Source organism: Anser brachyrhynchus, assembly GCF_964034855.1.
Source record: "Anser brachyrhynchus genome assembly, chromosome: 1".
In the NCBI taxonomy this organism is placed as follows: Eukaryota; Metazoa; Chordata; class Aves; order Anseriformes; family Anatidae; genus Anser; species Anser brachyrhynchus.
In genome coordinates this window covers 3,985,256-4,002,908 of record NC_137694.1, presented here as the reverse complement: position 1 = coordinate 4,002,908, position 17,653 = coordinate 3,985,256, and the positions used below count along the sequence as shown (strand labels likewise).

Genomic DNA, 17,653 nt, shown 5'->3' with positions numbered 1-17,653 from the left:
GAGAAAAGAAAGAAGGGAGAAAGAAGAGAAAAAAAGCAAAGGAAAAAAGAAGAGGAAGAAAGAAAGGAGAAGAGAGAGAAGAAAGAAAGGAGAAGAGAGAGAAGAGAGAAGAAAGAAGGGAGAAAAGAGAAAAGAAAAAGGAGGAAAAAAAAAGAAATAAGAAAAATAGAAGAGAGAAAAATGAGAGAATAAAAGAGAAAAGAAGAAAGAAAAAAAGAAAAATTGAGAAAAGAACAGAGAAAAAAAAGGAAAAAAAGAATAAAAGAGGAAAAAAAATAGAAAATAATAATAAAAAAAAATAAAAATAATTCTAAAGCCAAAGCAATTCTACAACCAAACTCATTCTAAAACCACAATTATATTTAAAAAAAAAGAAATCCTTTCTAAACCCAAGGGCTCCCCCGAGCAGCCTCCCCCCCCCCCCTTTCCGCGCCCCCTTCCCCTCCCCGGCCCGCGGCGGGTGGGAGGCGGAGGCCGGGGGCTGCGGAGGCTCCGCACGTCGCTCACGTCGCACAGGCAGGGCTGGGGCCCGGCCTCCTTCACCCCCCCACCTCCGCCCGGGGGGTGCCCGGGCTCCGCTCCGCCTCCGCCCCGCTCCGCGGCCGCGCAAAAAGGCTGGGGCGGAGGCTCCGGGGGAGGCTCGCAGCCTCCCCCCACCTCTCGGCCTCCGCCCGGGCTCGGGGATGGAGGAGCGGAGGCTGCGGAGCCTCCCCTGCGCTGCCTCCGCTAGGCGCAATTAACGCATAGAGGTATATTTTATTAGGGTGCGTATTGGGCGATTTTATCCCAAACGTAGCCACGCTTCGGGATTTTTAACCCATTAGCCGGATTCCCGCAGGTGACCTCGCCAGCCTCGATTCGACGGTGAAAAGCGCTAATTCCAACCCAAACGTGGCAAGGGCAATAAATAAAGGTGTGGGGAAAATCCAGCTTTCTCCTCCAAAAAAAAAAATAAATTAAAATTAAAATTAAAACCACGATTTTGGGATGCTCAAACCCCGAGCAATGCCCAGGCAGCAGCGGGATGCTGGGTGGCTGGTGGGGAAAGTTCAATATTTTATAGGTGGGAAGTGCTCCGCTGAGTTTATTCTAGCTTGATTTGCTAAATAAAGCAAATTTTGCACGGAAATTAAAACACTGGCAAGTTAGCATCTCGGCTACGTACTGAATAGCCTCCAGTATTATTTTAGGGCATCTTCCCCTAGAAAAACAGGCATGTGTTTTTATGACAAAGAATATCTTTTTGGCTGTCTCCTTACATGGTGCCAAGATGGATGGAGTAAAAAAAAAAAAAAAAAAAAAAAGTGCACAATCCCTCAGTCTGCTACGCTGGAAAAATATATTCATAGACCAAAAAAAAATGGTACTGTGTGGGAGCTGAAAAAGGATGCAGAGATTTGGGATGTGGGAAGGAAGAGGGTGAGAGCATCAACTGGCGAGGAGGGGGTGAATCAGTGAGACAGAGATGTGCCCCCCCAAGACAATGCACAAAATACATCCTCAGGAGAGGGCAGAAGATTATTTTTGATAGATTTTGGCTATTTTTCCCCATTTCTCCAAAAATCCATTTCAGCGTCAGGTTTTATGCCACCCTGGAGGGAGGCAGGTTGATCGGATGCTGTTGCCACTGTTGCTAAATCAATCTTTTCCCACGAAGGGCCAGAAGAATTTGGTGCCCAGATAAAACGTGACTCAGAAGAGGGAAGAAAATTCACGTGCTGATGTGGGACGAGGATTTGGGGCATTTCCCTTCCTCCTGCAGCTCCGTGCTCCTCTCCATGGCTTTCCCAGAAGCTTCAGCCGCTTCCAAAATCACTGCCCTGAGAGCATCGAAAAGAGCAGGAAAGCGAACCTCTGCCTGAATTAAAATCACAGTCGCTTCAAATTAGATCCACCTAGTAACTCTTGGCTAAAAACGCCTAAATAACTGGAGCGGAAAGCTAGACCATACTTAAACTCCTAAATAAGTGGCCTGGTTTTCAAGGGCACAAACACCCAGCTGCTCCAAGTGAGGTCAGCTGGAAGGAGCATCATTACTATTTATAAGGCACTCCTGGTTGTGAGGGTGGTGGCAGCACAAGGTGCATCGGGAGGTAAAGAAATGTAAAGCCAGAGCTTGAAATCTGCAGATCAAATCACTTCGAGTGGGAATCCAGTGGGAATGGGCGAAAAATCCCAAATCTGTGAGAGCAGAACTCATCTCTTACAGGGTTTGTAGCCTGGGGACTTCTCTGAAATACCAAAATCCAAACACCTCCTTTCCCTTATTTTGTGTCTCTGCTTTTGAAACACCAAAATGACCTAGCAGCCCATCCCAAATGGTGGAAAAAGGCTCTGTATGGGGCCCAAAATCCAAACCCTGGGCTCAAATCCCCATCCCCTGGGGAAGAACCTGCCTGGGTACCAACCCAGGGGATGGCAGCCAGCCCCGGCACCGTTCCCACGCCATCAAAATGCAGGGAACGGCAGCCCCAACTCTGACTAAGCCGTGATTCATCACCTTTTTTTCTTTCTTTTTCCTTTTTTCTCCTTTAAAAGAAGCTTGTAAGGAAAGCACTGGTCCCATTCATGCCTACGTTCAGAGCAGCATTGGGCCATCGTGGCGTCAGAGAGGAGAGGGTGCAGTTTACGGGGAACCCGAGTGCCTCTTCGCACGGATAAATTTGGAGGTGGTGGCTCAGGGCTTGCATCACCGCGAAGATACAGCTATAGGTGAGCTCGGTTAACGGCAGGGCAGCAATTTCCAGCACAGCCTCAGTTTACCAGGCTGCAACATGGGCACAATCCTCCCTTCGGAGGCAGGTTGCAAAATTTAAGCCAGCAGCTGCCCAACATCTTGCTAGCGCGCTGAAGGCACCGTTTTGCAACTGAGCGAATTACTCATCTGGGAGAGAGGAGGGGTATTTATAAACAAATTTGAAAAAAAAACTCTTCTCGCTTCCGAAAAAGAATCAGGGGGACCATGGGGAAGCCAAGAAAGCTGCCTGCAGCACTCTGGGGGAGGCAGGGGCTTTCAGGAGGGTCAGGGAGTAACCAAGTGGTTGCGTCGTCCTCTTGACTGCTGGACAGGGAACTGCTGTTGCTGCTGGGGGGGCTTTTTGGGGGAACCCTGGAAGAGTTTGCAAAGCTGCTGGGCTTTTTGCTCATGGCGATTGTGCTTGCACGTTTAAAGCGTTCTGCTTGTGGTGGTAATGGGTTCCCTGTCCGGAATACGGCAGGGAGAGCCCAGTTCAGTCTCCAATCCCCCCTTCACCTCTGCAACTGGGAGGGCTGAGCCCACGGGCAGGATCGGGGCAGAGCAGGGAACATCTTGTGCCCCAAGCCCTCCTCTCTTCACCCAAACACCCAAGAAATCGACCCGTTCCCCCAGCTGGGGACAGGCTGTCCCCTTTGTACGCTATTGCACTCTGCAACTGGACCTGACGTGCTAACGAAACAGCTTCCTTCCCCAGCCGTAAGCAACTCGGCTTGGGGCGAGCAGCCGAGCACCAAAATACCCCACAGAGCAGGCACTCGGGGCCACCCAGCATCTGCCAGTCGGTGCAGGCAGCACCTTTCTTAAAATAGCTGCGAGCAGAGAAGGGGAAAAAAATCAATTGGGTTTGAGGAAGGAGGGCTGATAGCAAAAAGGGGAAATCCCCGGGGAGGAACGAGGCTCAACATTGCTCAACCCCACTCCATCGGCCCCAGTCAAACGCCATGCCGGGAGCTGAGCTCGCCTTTTCTTGGCAGCCAAGAGGCAGGAAAAGCCACGAGGGATCTGCACAAACGCACGTGGAGGCTTTCAGCAACAAGTGCCAAAATCAGCTCGCGTGCACGTGAGCCGGCTTGCAGCAATGGTGCTAGCCAGGCAGGAAAAAAAAAAAAAAAAAAAAAAAGCAACACTTCACATCACTTTCTACCAGCAAAATGAGGCTCCCTTTAGTTTTCTCTAAATGCCTTCTTGGCCGTATTCACCCCTCGGACCTGGTCGCTCTTGCTCGGCCCCTCTGCTCTGAGCACCTGCGTGCTGTCGCTGTCGCACTCGGTGCTACACAGAAACTATTTGGGGGGCAGTAAATTTTTCCTGAAGTCAACCCTCCTTCCTGCTATGCCGTCAGCCTTGCTAAAAGCAATTTTTTTTTCCTTTCTTCTCATTCAGGAGCCCTTCAAGCAGAAGGATGGGGGTTCAAGCCTAGTTAGCACCTGATTTACTGCAAGGAGCTTTGCAAAGGGAGGACGGCAGTGCTGTGGTTTAGATATTTGCACCGGTGCTGATACGAGGCAAGAGACACCCAAAAAGTGGGTGAATACTGTGGTGGTAGGAAAGGAAATGCAGCCTGAGAGGACAAAGGTGCAGGTGATGAGAAGGCAGCATGGGCAAAAGCGGTTGTGGCTTAAAGGAGGTGCTTTTGGTTATAACTGAGTGAGTTAAAGGTAAACAGTAAAGGAAACGGGAGAGGTACAAATGAATTGCCTGCCCATGATGAATATGCGGAAGACAGAAGGATGAGAGCCTGGATTTAAAGTACATTCCCCAAGCTAGGAGCAGAATCCCCAAGGGTCCTTCTGTCATCTGTGCTGAGATCTCGGAAAGGGCTGGCAGGTCCCTGGGAAGTCCCAGTAAGGCCCAAGGGCTTAGGTGGGTGTCCAGGAGCCGGGAGCGATGACCCCAAAGGAGCCTCCCAGCTTGATGTTCCTATTTAAAATCCCACAGAAGGGGTTTCATCTCTGATTCATGGACCAGTCTTGCCTAAACCAGAAAATCTGATGCAGCTGCACCTCTTCTTCCAAGTTACCCCAATACACTGTCCCACAGAAAGCACCAGGATGAGGTCCCCGTGGCCTGTCCGCGAGATGCATCTCGTGGGACACTAGCCGAGGAGATAAAATTTACGGTCTGAAAATCCCCTGTAATTTTCAAGGAAGAAAAATAAGTTGGAAATAACATTCTGAACCTGCATTGTTCATTGGAGCAGGAACATTTCTCAACACCGGCTGAAAGCCTGCTCAGAAACGGGTCCAAGCAGCTTGAGCAACGTCCTGTGCAAGTTCCCGACCTCACAAGGCAAGTGCAAAACACATCTCCCCCCCCCGTAAGCTGCTAAATCAGACAGACAACTGGCTCCCTAGGCTGCAGAGACAAACACGGGGCTTTAAAATTGTTAGAGGGTAATTACACGGCCAAGAGCCGGGGATATTCCGGTCTCAGGAATCTGATACTGTTTTCCCTTGAAATGAAATCCGGCTGAAGAATTTCAGGCTTGGTCCCAACAGAGAGGGTCAAAGGGTGCGGAGCTGTGAGGGAGCCAAAAATCCGGATTTTGACGCTGCCACTGTCTCCATGACACCAATATTCACCTCCTTGTGCCTCCTCCTGATGGGTCTTTTCAGTTATATCAAACAAACACTTCACAGCTTGCCCTGTGCTTTTATATCGGGTGTGAAATCCCCCGCTGGAGCCCCGGGATTGAATCAGGGTGTGATGCCACGAGATGCTAAACTCGACCGGAGGTTACCCAGCTCCTGAGCGAGATGCCACAACCACAAGGCACTGACCCAGCCCAAAATCCTGCTGGGTGGAAAGAAAAGGGTGCTTATAGGGCTCCTGTGTTCCAGGTGGGGCTGTGCCAGCTCAGATTGCCCCTGCCCTGCTGCTGGCACAACCGGTAAGGTGCCACGGTGCTTTGTCCAGATACATCAGCAGAAATAGGGCCACCTGCTCATGCCTGATCCAGACCTAATCTGTGCTGCAAAACGATGCAGCAGGTCCAAGATTTGCCCTACTCTGAGCACAGATTGCTACAGGGGTCATTTAAATGGCCTTTTTTGGGGTGGCTTGTAGGAGGTCGGGTTAATTAGGAGCTTAATTCCCCAGCCCCGTGGTGCACGTGGGATGCAGCCCTCCATCGGAAACACCCTAGGGACCAGCCTATTTAAGGTGGAAGATGGTCACCCTCCGGAAATCACAGCCTCTCATTATCCCCAGGACTCTGGCTGTTGAATTATTGCCCAACGCCTTATTTGCACCTGCCTTTCATTAAGGGCCAGGATCGTTATCTCATCATCCCAGCTTATTAAATCAAACAATGGCAAAGGCTGAGGCCTCTCATTTTGGGACTGACTCACCTTGTGATGTAACAGGGACAACCTCAGCAGTGCCATGGTGACCGGCAGGCTCCCCAGGAGCACTGATGTCACCGAGCCAGCTGCCGGGGATGCAGGGGAATCTCCTCTAAGAAGCCAAGAAGCACCAACACGAAGCTCTTGGCCACGGCACTGTGAAAGTTTCAGGTTAGCCTGAGGGTGGCTGGGGTTAGGGAGGAAGCAGGGAGGAAGCAAACCTTGTGGTTTGTGCTCGTAGGCAGCAAAATGCGGCAGATTAATCACAGCCTGGGAAAAAGGATGTTTTTTTATCTCTGCTATCATCCCCTGCTAATATCAGTGCAGGTCCTGGTATGGGTTTTTTCTATCAGGGGTGATAAAACACCATCCTACAGGGCAGCTTCCTGGGAGGATCTGCTGTTGGGAGCATCCACAAGAAGGCTGTGGGTAGTATTTGGGAAGGATTTGTGTCACTTTGGGTGTCTGCAAGGAGCTGGTCGCTTCTGACCATCTGCAGAGAGAAATGGGCACTCCTGGAGTGATTCACCTGCCCTGCCACGGACACTGAAACCAGGTTAAGTTGATCCTGGAGGTATCCGTGGCCTGTGAGCATGGGGGAAGAGCTCAGTGCATGGTCTACAGCCAAGCCATCCGATGCAAATCCTGGTAGGCTCCAGGATGAGGTGATCCAAAACACAGTTCCTTGCTCCTCAAGACTCAAGCCTTGCTCCTCGAGACACGAACCCACACTGGGAGTTAGGATGAAGCTTTGATGAGGAGCTACATTTCGAAACTGCGTACGTGCTGAGTATCTTTCCACACCCTTGTGAGCACGTCTGCTGTATCGACAACCTGCTCGTCCCTGCTTCCTTGCAGGGCTGGGACCATGCAGGCAATGGCAGGTGATGGTTGCCCAACAGCATCCCACACCTCGATCCCAGCTGAGAAGAACCATGGTTGGGACTAGCACCAATCCTCGGTTCCCTGTTCCCTCCCCAAGGGCTCACCTCTCCATCCAGTTGACGGAAACCACAAGCCACCAAGAAGTGAGGTCTAAGTGTCCCAGGCTGTTGTCACATGCTTTTAAACCTGAGACCTGCAGGGACTTTTAGGATGTTTGTGAAAAACAACCAAGCGTGTATGGTCAATAGGTTGAAATTCAGAATAGGAAGGTCCACGACTACGCTGAAAGATGTCCAAGGACCAGCCAACTGAAAATCCATCATGAGATGGCAAGGATTTCTGAGTTCTCTGAACCAGGAATGAAAATGATCAAGAGATGAAAGATATCTTGATGAAAGATGAGGATCTGCTCTTGATGGACATCTCAAGGAGGTCTGTCTTCAGCTGTGGGAGCCAGGCTGAGTTTCCATATCTCTTGCTGGAGCTCTGCACAGCCCCAGGTAAACTTTCAGATCTCCTAATGACTTAACCAATTTCTGGAGCTGAGTCTGATGGAAGCAGACTGCGCAGTTTGCTGGAATGCGGAGGTTAAATAACCAGATTTTCTTATCAGGCTTTTCTCAAATTTTGTTCTGCATGTAGAGAAAATATTTCAGTTTATCTAATTCCTACCAGAAGTTTTCAATTTATGTATTTTGTTTAATCATTTCCATGCCATGAGACCTAGGTGGAAAAAAGAAAAGTCTAAGATGGTCCAAAAATATTTACAGAATTTCGTTTCTTTTTTCACTGATATTTTCCAATCAGACATGAAAAATATTAACGGGAAATTTCTCTGAGATATTGGGTCAAACTGAAATACGGGGAGCTTGCTGCCAACATATTTTCTCAAATGTATTTGCATTTTCCAAGCCACAATGACAAGCAGTTAACAGCTTCTTGGAGGGGGGGGGGGGGTAAAAAAAAAAAAAGGAAAAGGAAAGAAGAAAACTCGGCTGAACATTTAGATTTCTGCCCTGGACTTTAGCAGATAGCAGCCAACTGGCATTTGGGGACATGGTAGTTTGGTAGGGAACAGGAGGGCAGCCACCATGCTTCGTAACATTGGGAATGACCCAGTTTTCTCCCCAGCCAGCTGCTTCCACTTGAGCTAAGAACCAGAGCCATGAGATCTGGGACGCACAGATGGACGCACACGTTTCCCATCCCATTGACCATGAGCTGTCCCCACCGAGTGTGATGGAGAAGGGGGAAAACCACTCGTACTGCACCTGCTTCAGTATTTCTGGCACCACCGCTCACTGGGGAATCAGAGCGCACACTCCTTGCCCTAAGGGGGCTGCAATTTCCCCTTCCTACTCCTCAAACCCCAAACAAACAGCTGCGGGGGGACGTGGGCTCATCCCACGTGTTCCTCTGCACCGTGTCCTCGTGTTCAGCGCTGTGCTGGGGGGCTCAGCACGACCCTGCTTGCAACGCCCTGGTGCTGACGTCCTGGCAGTGACGGTGAGGTCGGGGTGAGGGTTTCGCATTTCCCTGCCCGGCTGTTTACCCCGGGCTCAGGCTGCATCCAAACAACTGCTACAGCATGTCCTGAGTCACCACGGGCTCTGGCAGCCGGGCGGGTTCGCCTGCCAGCTTCCCAGTACAGAAAGCGAGCAGGGCTCAGGATGGAGGCACAACCTGCCTTTGCTTCGTGCCATGCGTTTATTGCCTGGGTTTGGGTGGTTTGGGGCACCTGAGTGATGGGCGCATCGTTCCTGCTGCTGGGCAAAGCATCGTGATGATGTGGTTGGAGAGGCTCTGAGGTCGGGCAGGCTCTGGGGTTTGAGAGGCTCTGGGGTCAGATAGGTTCTGGGGTCGCCCAACCCATGTGTTGAGCCAACGGGAGCCCCAGTCTGCACCCCTGTGTGTGCTGGCACTCACGGAGGTGTGCATGGAGCCCAGAGCATCTCCCAAACTTGCCAGCTCTGTAAGAGCAAGGTCTTCCTGCAGCCCCAGCTGCCGGGCATCCCACCAGTGTGGGCTTGGGGTGAAGGCAAGGGTCGCATTAGCTGCACTCCCCCTCATTTTCAGCCCATGCTGTGAGCAGGGATGTGCTGTGGGTCCCCTCCCCATCTCGCCTTAAACTGATGCTCCTTCCAGAGGTGGCCAGCCCCAAAAACCCACCCCACACAGCCCACCAAGCCTGGACAAGCACGGCTCCCTCGGGCTGCGGGACACGTGCGGGATCACACGCGATCGCCTCCATCCCTGCTGCCTTCTGATGCTACTTTAAAATCTGGTCATTTTGCATTCAGACAGAGTCAAGTCATCGATGAAACGGGGTGACTAAGCCCTGGCACACATCAGCCACATCCCTCGCTGCTTTGTCTCCTCTCGTTCGTAGCTGGGCCGTTAGCCACCGCGGCGACAGCGCCAACTCAACCCCGTGGCTGCAAGCACAGCCCGGTAGCACACCCAGAGCCGAAACCAGAAAAGGTACCAATAGATTCTCCAAAATTTGGCTCTCAGACTGTAAATCCGTCTCTAGAAAAGCCCTCTTTCCACCCACGTGTCCTCCACCAAGTTACGCAAATCGCTGCCATTGCAACAGCAATTTGTTGGGCATTCTTTGATGGTTTGTTAAATTGCTCTCGGATTCACGGTGTTTGACTTGGGTTAGTTTCTGAGCAGCTCAGCTGCACCCAAAAATTAAAAAAATAAAAAATAAAAAAGACAAAAGAGGGGAAGAGAGATTGAGGAAGAGGAAACCCAGCAGCAACCAGAGGCAATTTCACGTTTAAGAGGACCAAAGGGTTTGCAGACCGTGCTCCCACATGCACGTGTTGTTCCCAGCTCCTGAGGTGGAAACCCACTGCCTGCCTTTGGCAAAGAAACCTTGGAGAAACAAGTAAACATATCACTGCTGACAGGTGCCTCTTCTGCCTTGACTCATCCCACTCAGGGCACGGTTCAAAACACAGCAATTTTGGTAGCAAAGCTGTTTCAGATTCCCTCATCGCACCCCGGAGCCCTGTCCTCAGCTGTCAGCTGGACCTGGGTCTCCAGCTGGGAAATGGACCCAGACTGGAGAAAATATAACAGCTTTTTTAAATTTATTTTTTATTATTTTTTGCAAAGGTAGTGTTGTTTCGCAGTGTGGGTCCGTCCCCGGAGCAGTGGTGTTGGCACAAAACCGGGCAGCATCCCGTGGTGCTGGGGTGAAGGAGCTTCCTTGGGCTGCAAAAGCCCAAACCCCAGCCCCTGCCACATCCCGCTGCTCCTGTTAGAAATCCCTCATTAATCAGAGGGCTTTCTAAGAAAATCATTGAGGAGGATTAAAACCAAGCCAAAAACTCCCATCTCTGCCCTGGGCGTGCTACAGTCTCCTATTGGCATCAAGGTTGGATGTTTGCCCAGGTCACACCCTGGGTTGAAAGGACCAGTTTCCTCCAAAATTATATCCCTGGCTACGATAAATTTATTCTCCACTCATGCAGAGTAAACTGGCAGTGCCCATCTGTATTTTTAGGGGCAGAATAACTTGGTTTCCTTGCATCCCAACACAGAAATCAGCTCTGTGGTGGGCATTTAGTCCCTGCCTTGAAGCCCACGAGCAAGGCACCAGAAGTGCAGGAGCAGCCAGAGCACCCCAGGGACTGAAATTTTTGCACGGGCAGGGGGGCTCCGTCCCCCTTGGGGGCTTGAAAATAGATGTGAGTGCAGGAGGCAGGATGCCCGATTTTACCCTGGAACCCCTCGCAATAAATCCTAGCGAGTTTAACAAATTCTGCTGTTTACCAAGCCGAGCTGTTCCCGAGCTTTCCTAGAAATCTCCTCGGTGGAGGAGACCCAGGCACCAGCTCCTGCTGCCCGTGTCCCTGCTGGTGACTGGGGAAGTGGATGCAGCGAGGACATCCTCCTCGCGCACGCGTGAGCAGGGCGTGCACAGCCCGTGCACGCTCCGCGGGCTTGCATGTGCTCGGAAGCCCCACGGCCCCACCATCCGCCGCGTGCCTGCCAGAAAAGAAGCCGTAAACAAGTTTACCCTGCTGCCCTGCGAAAGGGCTCTCCCCGGGTCAGCTCGGGCAAGCGAGCTGCCAAGAGGAGTGCTCGGGGAGGGAAATAAATCATCTCGTCTGGAAGGGGTTTTGTGTTGCAGCTGGTTTAACTCCAGCCCTGCCATGTCCCTGCCCAAAAACCTGCTGCCGGTCCTACCAGGCGAGCCAAAACCAGGGCTGAGGCTGCTCGGGAACACGGCAGCACCTCCTTTTCATTTCTAGTAAATTTAATATTTCATGTTCCCCAGCCCCAAAGCAGCGCCGTTTCTACCTGGGTTGTTTCACAGGGAGATATTTGTACACCCCAGCCTCTGCAGCCTGAGCTCAGATAATCTGTTCCCAGAACAAATACAGCTTTCCCCACTTTCCAACCCAAAGCTCTCTGGGTAGGGTTTTAACACCTACACGGGCTGATGTTCAAGCCATGTATCACACTACCCTAAGGTGCGGAGCAGCGATGCACACCGGGATGTCCCTGCCCTGGGACAGGGGACACATGCTGCGTGCTCCGGCAGGGACAGGTTTGATGCAGAGTGCGCTGGAGCTGCAGATAAGGGGTTTGGATCCCTGCCACGCTGCTGCCGGAAAGGAACCGGCAGCAAGACTGCAAGCACCCTGCAGAATTGTGTGCGTGGCCCCAAATCACCGGGGATGCACCGGGCTCCAGTGGGGATGGCACCCGGAGGGATGCTCTGCCCGGGATGGGATGCAGCCAGACACATAGAGGACAGCGTGATCACAAATCCTGGGGCAGAGCCACCAGCAGGTGCCCCGGGGTTGTCTCACCAAAGCTCCCCATGAAGCCCCAGGGCACGGGGAGGTTGGGGACAGCCCGTTTCGGTACAGTAGCAGTGTCATGGCCACACACAGCCGGGTACAGTGCGTCAGACTTGTCGTCCCATGGCATCAAATCACCGCTTTTGCTAGAAATAGCATGGGCTCGTTGCAGCCCTGTGCCTCTCTGCTCGGGTCCTGAAGGTCTCCAAAAAGCCACAGCCACCAGCACAGCGCTGCATCCTCCCCTGCCTCAGTTTCCCCTGCCACAAGTGATAAATCTCAGATGGGGATTAAACCCTTAGATGGGGAATAAAGGACTAGGGAGAGGGGCTAAGAAACTCAGCAGCCAAACACGAACAAACAGCATGATGCCCCTGGGGTAAAAACTAACTAAATAAAAATCCCTGATCACCTTTTTTTTTTTCAGCCTTTCAGCTGTGAAAATGTGTCTATGTTTCATGAACTGCTGGGTGCCCTGTGGAGACCGAAGGCAGCACCCGTGTGCGTGCGTGCACGCACGCGGCAGGCGAAGAGCGATCACGCCTTGCCGGCTGCTGGTTTTGAAATCCTCCCACGTCCCTCGGCGAAGAGCCCGCGGTCATCTGATTTTAGGCGAACACCTCCGGAGCTCGCCTTCACCAGGCGGGATGGCTCCTGCCACACGCAAGAATGCAGGGATGAAGCTCCTGTCATCGCAGCAGGGAGGCGATGGGGAGGGAGGCAGGGTTGTTTTACGGCAAGACGAAATTCTCTGTAGTTGAGGGTGTGTTGGGAAGGGGTGACGCACGCCTAGGTGGGCTTTTGTGACATGAGGTGGTCACTGGGCACGGTGTTCAGCTGGTGGCACGTGTAAAAAGCAGTTGGGTTGTGCCACTGCCTGTTCGTCATGTAAATATGGGATGGGAGAGTCCTCCATCGGTGCAAGAGGGAGGCTGGAGACCAAGAGGAGGGTTTCTTTGAGGGTTCCTCCAGCAGCCCGAGCTGCCTGCTGGGTGTCTGGCCCTGGGAAGGCAGGTTGGAGGCACGTCTGCCTGCTCCCAGCTTAGGGAATGCTATCAGGAATCGCATCTTTACGTGGTTTAAATTCCCAGACTCAGGAAGTCTGAGAGGCTCTGATAACCTGCTTAACCCACTGTCTGGTTTCCGTGGGTCCCCAAAATCCCCACTGGACATCACAGCCCCCCTGAAACAGCCCTAAGCCTCCTGCCCCCATTTAAAGCTGGGCGGTGGGTCCAGCTCCAGCACAACCCCTGGACACGGTGACTCCTTAAACCCATTGAAAGCTCTTAATGAATGCTATGAAAGCTAAAGAAAGTGTAATGTCACAAAGACAGTGGAGAGGTCATACTCGTCAAGTGCTTTCCTGGGGTTGAGGAGAGCAGGGACGTGCTCGGATGGATGGGATGTGGGCACGGATACCTGTGAGTTTGGGTCATTTGCTCGTGTTTTTGCTCCAGAAGCCAGCCAGGCAAAAGGAGCTCAAATTAAACCAAGAGCCACAAGGAAATCACCCCGGTAAGAAGCACATTCCGGGGGGAAAGCGGGACACGAGGGAGTTTCCAGTCTTCCAGGAAAGGTGATGGCTGAAAACAAGGCGATGGTTTAATGAAAGCACGAGCCGGTGAGTCAGGGAAGCCGGAGACAGCTCCGCTGCACATTTCCTGCCTGCCCTTTGAGCAGATGGCTGTGAGCAGACGCCCACACGGGCACGGACACCAGGACGGACTCAAGGGGGGGCCAGGACACTCAGACCCCCCCAGAAGCTCCTGCCTGCTTCTCCTGAGCCGCGTCACCCGGAGGAGCAATTCACCCGTGCTCGTAAATCCCCCTTCGAGCCGAAATGCCGAGGAGTGCCGGGAAAGAAGAGAGGAGAGGAGCGAGAGCTGACGTGAGCAGCAAACGCAGCAGTGCACGGGTTTGCAAGCCAGAAAGCAGCAGAAAGGGGAGAGAAAATACCCGCTTAAGGACCAGGAACCTGCAGAAAGGCACATCTCCGCCCTGAGCTGGAATCGCCCTGGAAAAGTCTGCAGCAGGGTGTGTTACCACCTGAACACACACACACGGGTTGTGATTTAAGGGAAGAGCGCAATAAAGGGACGCGGAGCAAAAATAGCACCAGGATGTGGCACTGGCCTGCCCCTTCCCTTCGTACTCGTGTGCCAAAAGCACCTCTGTTCCCCCTAACCATTCAAAGAGCTTCCGTGACCTCAACGAGCAGAAATAGGGCCAGAAGACATCCGTGTGCCCCCGGAGGGGACACTGCAAACCAGGGCTCCGGCACCGGTTTGGAGGTGCTGTGGGACATCCAGCACGCCTGTAGCGGGGTCAGTAGGTGCAGCAGAGCAGGTCTCTGCCCTACAAGTGGCTCCAGGGCTGAATTTGGGGTTTTTGTCACAGTCTCCAAGATCTCCAGACAGCTCAGCTGATGGGGAGTGGATCGGTCCAGGTTGGTGTGATGTAGGGAGGAAGGACCTGGGTCAGGGCTGGTTTTTCAAGCCTGCTGTTCTCCCCTCTATGGTGGGTGCTCATCTTCTCTAGCCCTTTGGTTGGATCCATCTCGGCTGCGTGCTGCCAGCGTGAAGCCAAGCATCTGGCTCTCCTTGTGGGCACTGGATTTGGAGGGGTCCCCTTAGGGCTGTAGACCCCATCCACCATCACCACCCCTCCTCTGATCCTGCTTGCCCATTGCCTCCTGGGGGGACATGGATGTCTGGCTCATGATGAAGACCTTACTCCAGAGGGTTAAGCAAGGCAAGACCTATATGGCCCCATGTGATACGTGCAAGGATACCCTCCAGACCGCTCTCAGCCCGGGGAAGAGATGTTTAATCCAACTCATGTGCGCAGCAATCACGGGGCACCACCTCCCTTCCTGCTACCAGCCCAGCTGATAAGGACAGAGCTCAGGTTTCAGCCACAGACCCCTTAGGAGCCCCCAGACCCACCCCCCCTTGTGCGTTTTCCAGCATCCCTCCTTCCTCTCCTGCCCCCACGAGCCGTGGCTGCTCCTCCAGATGCTGCACAGGACCCCACCGCCGCGTGGTGACAAACCACGGCCACTCCGTGCGCGACACAGGGCACGCTCTCCAGGGGATTTCCCCAAAACACACCCAGCAGCCCTGTCTGGAGATGGCGCGTCCTCCAGCCCGGGTCAGCAGGTCCACCACACCTATGGCTCTTCTAATCTCCACCTTGCTATCAGCTCTTCCTGCTCACCCTGCAGAGACAGCGTGCTCAGCACCACCAGCTCTCTCTCCACGGCCCCCAGTCCAGCAGTAACGTGCCCTGATGACCAGCAACCCCAGCAGGTCTCCTTGTCCAACGGCTAAAAGCCAGCCCCAGCCTTTAGATACAGCCAGACCCTTACTCGTGATATCAACCATTATTTATTTCAGCTGGGAAACGCCTCGCATCCATCCTGCCCCTTCTACCTGCCCAGTTGCTGTGGCCATGCCCAAGGGAGCCCGTTGCCACCAGCATCCCGTGCTCGACCTTTGCTCGCTGCCTTTCAGCCTCATCTCCTGCTCCTTCCCAGCCTGCAGCACCGCGAGAAACTCATTTGTCCTTTGACAGGTGACAAACACCCTGTTCTCTGCCAAGATCCTGTCTGCTTATCACCTGCACATGCTCCCACTCTTCCCCACATCGGTAATTAAACTGTGTTTTTTGGGCCAGGGGCAGGGCGTTTTAGCTGGGAGCTCCCATGGCTGGGGTTTGCCCGCACCCAAGAAGGGGACTTTCTCCAGCACGTTCCAGCTGATGCTGTAAGAAATCAGTTCCTGCCCGTCCCTTCTAATTGTCCTCGAGCATCCCTGCCAGAAACACTTTCCCTATTATCTGAAGCTGCCAAAAGAGCCTTGAGGTTGGCTGAACGGCGGCTGCTGCGGGCAGGAACCGCAGACCCTGGGGCGATGCCACTGCCTGCAGTGCCTGCAGTGCAAGGAGGCAGAGCAGAGCCACGACACCCAGAATTCAGCACAGATTTGTCAGGGAGACCCAGGAAAGCGGCGCCAAAGCTGCAAGCAGCGAGAAGGCAGCAGAGCTAGGGGGGAGTTTGCATTTTAGGCCCGCAGGATACTCCGTTTCTGCACGCAGAGGGGTGCAAGGATGGCTCAGGGCCTCCCCAGGGAAAGTCCTGAAGGCTCCGTGTGCCTCGGGCTACCTGGGATTTGCAGAGCAGCAGCCTCCAGGCACAGCCTCCTCTTTGCAGATGCTCGGAGCAAGCCCTGCGGTGAGGTGCTGCCCCAAAAAGGCTCCCAAAGGAATTGCTCGGCCTCCTGGCCAAGCTGGCTGGAGTCCCCATTTCCCCCTGCGAGGAGCAGGCTCTCATCCAAACTCTCACAGACCTATTGTGGTCTCAGAGCAATGTCCAGCCTCCATCTGCAAGAAGAAAGGGTCCTTGGGAGGGTCATCGGCATGAGCTCGGCTTGGCTCAAGGATATGGACCAACCCCATCCACACCGGCCTCCGAGCTGCGCTGGACCTACCCAAGGTCCTCTCGGAGGAGCTGCAAGCTGCTGGCAGCTGCTCTGGCGTTTCAAGGTTGACCTCTAGAGGAGGTTTGTAGAGGAGCGATGGGTGGGACAGCGGCCACGAGGTAGGTGCAGGACCGAATTGCTCACAGCAGGGTGGCAAGGACTTGCAGTGCCCCAAGAACCAAGTGGTGACAGCGAGCGCGGCATGGTATGGTGCCACGATAAATTGGTCTTCCCCTTTTCAGGCGTGCAGGGAAGGACCACGAGGAAATAAAGCCTCATTCCTGCAGCCCCACCACGTGTCCCCAAGGGCTGGAGACCTGTGTGGGGTTTCTGTTATTGGGAACAAGGCTGAGGACACGGCAGGGCCAGGTGAGCAGCCCTTCAACACGGGAGGCTCCCCCTCTCTCTCTGTGCTTTTAAAGCCTGACATGCTCTGCTTTCCTCCTACTGCCCACCGCCCACTCCCTCCTTCCTCTCTAAACGAAACCATTTATCACCTAAAATTAAATCGGGACCTGAAACCTGCTGTGCTGTCAGGATGCGAGGGTGTGAACCACATCATTTTTCACTGAGCCTTAAAAGACGACATAAATCTCCGCGCCGGAGACCAGGGGCACAGCGAACACGGCTGCGGGCAAACCACTGCACACCCAAACCGTCCTCCCCACAAGAGGGAGAAGGGAGAAAAACCCAGCCCAGCTGCCTCTTCCAAAGCCCCATTTCTTCCCCTGATGCCCTTGCATGCCCCACCAACCTCAGGGTTTAGGATCCCCGCGGTGGTACCCTCTGCCCCAGCACGGCACCAGCTGCACACCAGCTTGGAGACATCTGCTCCAGCAAAGTGTCTGGGTGAGAGGCTGAGCAGCACCTTCTCCCCATGTCCTTGCATGTCTCGACCTCCCCCTGCCCTTGTGCCTCCTGGAGAAGACTTCTCTCCCCTGAGTTTCTCCTCCCCGTATTGCTCCTGGGACAAGGAGCCACCCTGAGCATCCCCACCTCGATCCCCCGATGGGACACGCCGTGATGAGGAAGGGGAGGTGATGTGAAGGCCTCCATTTCACAGCAGCCCCAAGGAGGATGGGAAGCTCGTCCACCCACCCGAGGGCCAGCAAACGTGGCCACCAGGGCTTTGGGGACCCAAGGTTGGGTCCTCCTTGCCCCATGCTGCCAAGCTGGGGAATGGCAAGACTGCTGCTTGCTGGGATGGGGTTTCATGGAAAAAAAAGAGGTGATGTGGGCATTGGGGAGCAGAACGGTGTGATAGGGGGCTGCCTGGGTGGGATGACCCTCCTGAAAGCATTTCTTCTCCCAGTTTCCCACCAGCACAGCTCACTGGGCTGAGCATCTCCCAAGGACCCACACAATGCG

The 17,653-nt window shown here is 53.6% G+C and overlaps 1 protein-coding gene and 1 long non-coding RNA gene across 9 annotated transcripts in view; one reads left to right on the top strand and one right to left on the bottom strand.

Annotated features, from left to right (window-relative positions):
• Window positions 1-17,653, bottom strand: part of PFKFB3 (6-phosphofructo-2-kinase/fructose-2,6-biphosphatase 3) — a 40,046-nt gene that overhangs the window by 21,891 nt on the left and 502 nt on the right. The window lies entirely within an intron of this gene.
• LOC308188421 lies at window positions 596-17,519 on the top strand. Of its 3 annotated transcripts, XR_013945493.1 has the most exons (3): window positions 596-749; window positions 839-913; window positions 1,658-17,519. It is a non-coding gene; the product is annotated as an uncharacterized lncRNA (long non-coding RNA). The 3 variants fall into 3 exon arrangements; XR_013945492.1 differs by lacking the exon at window positions 839-913; XR_013945494.1 differs by having other exon boundaries at window positions 596-913.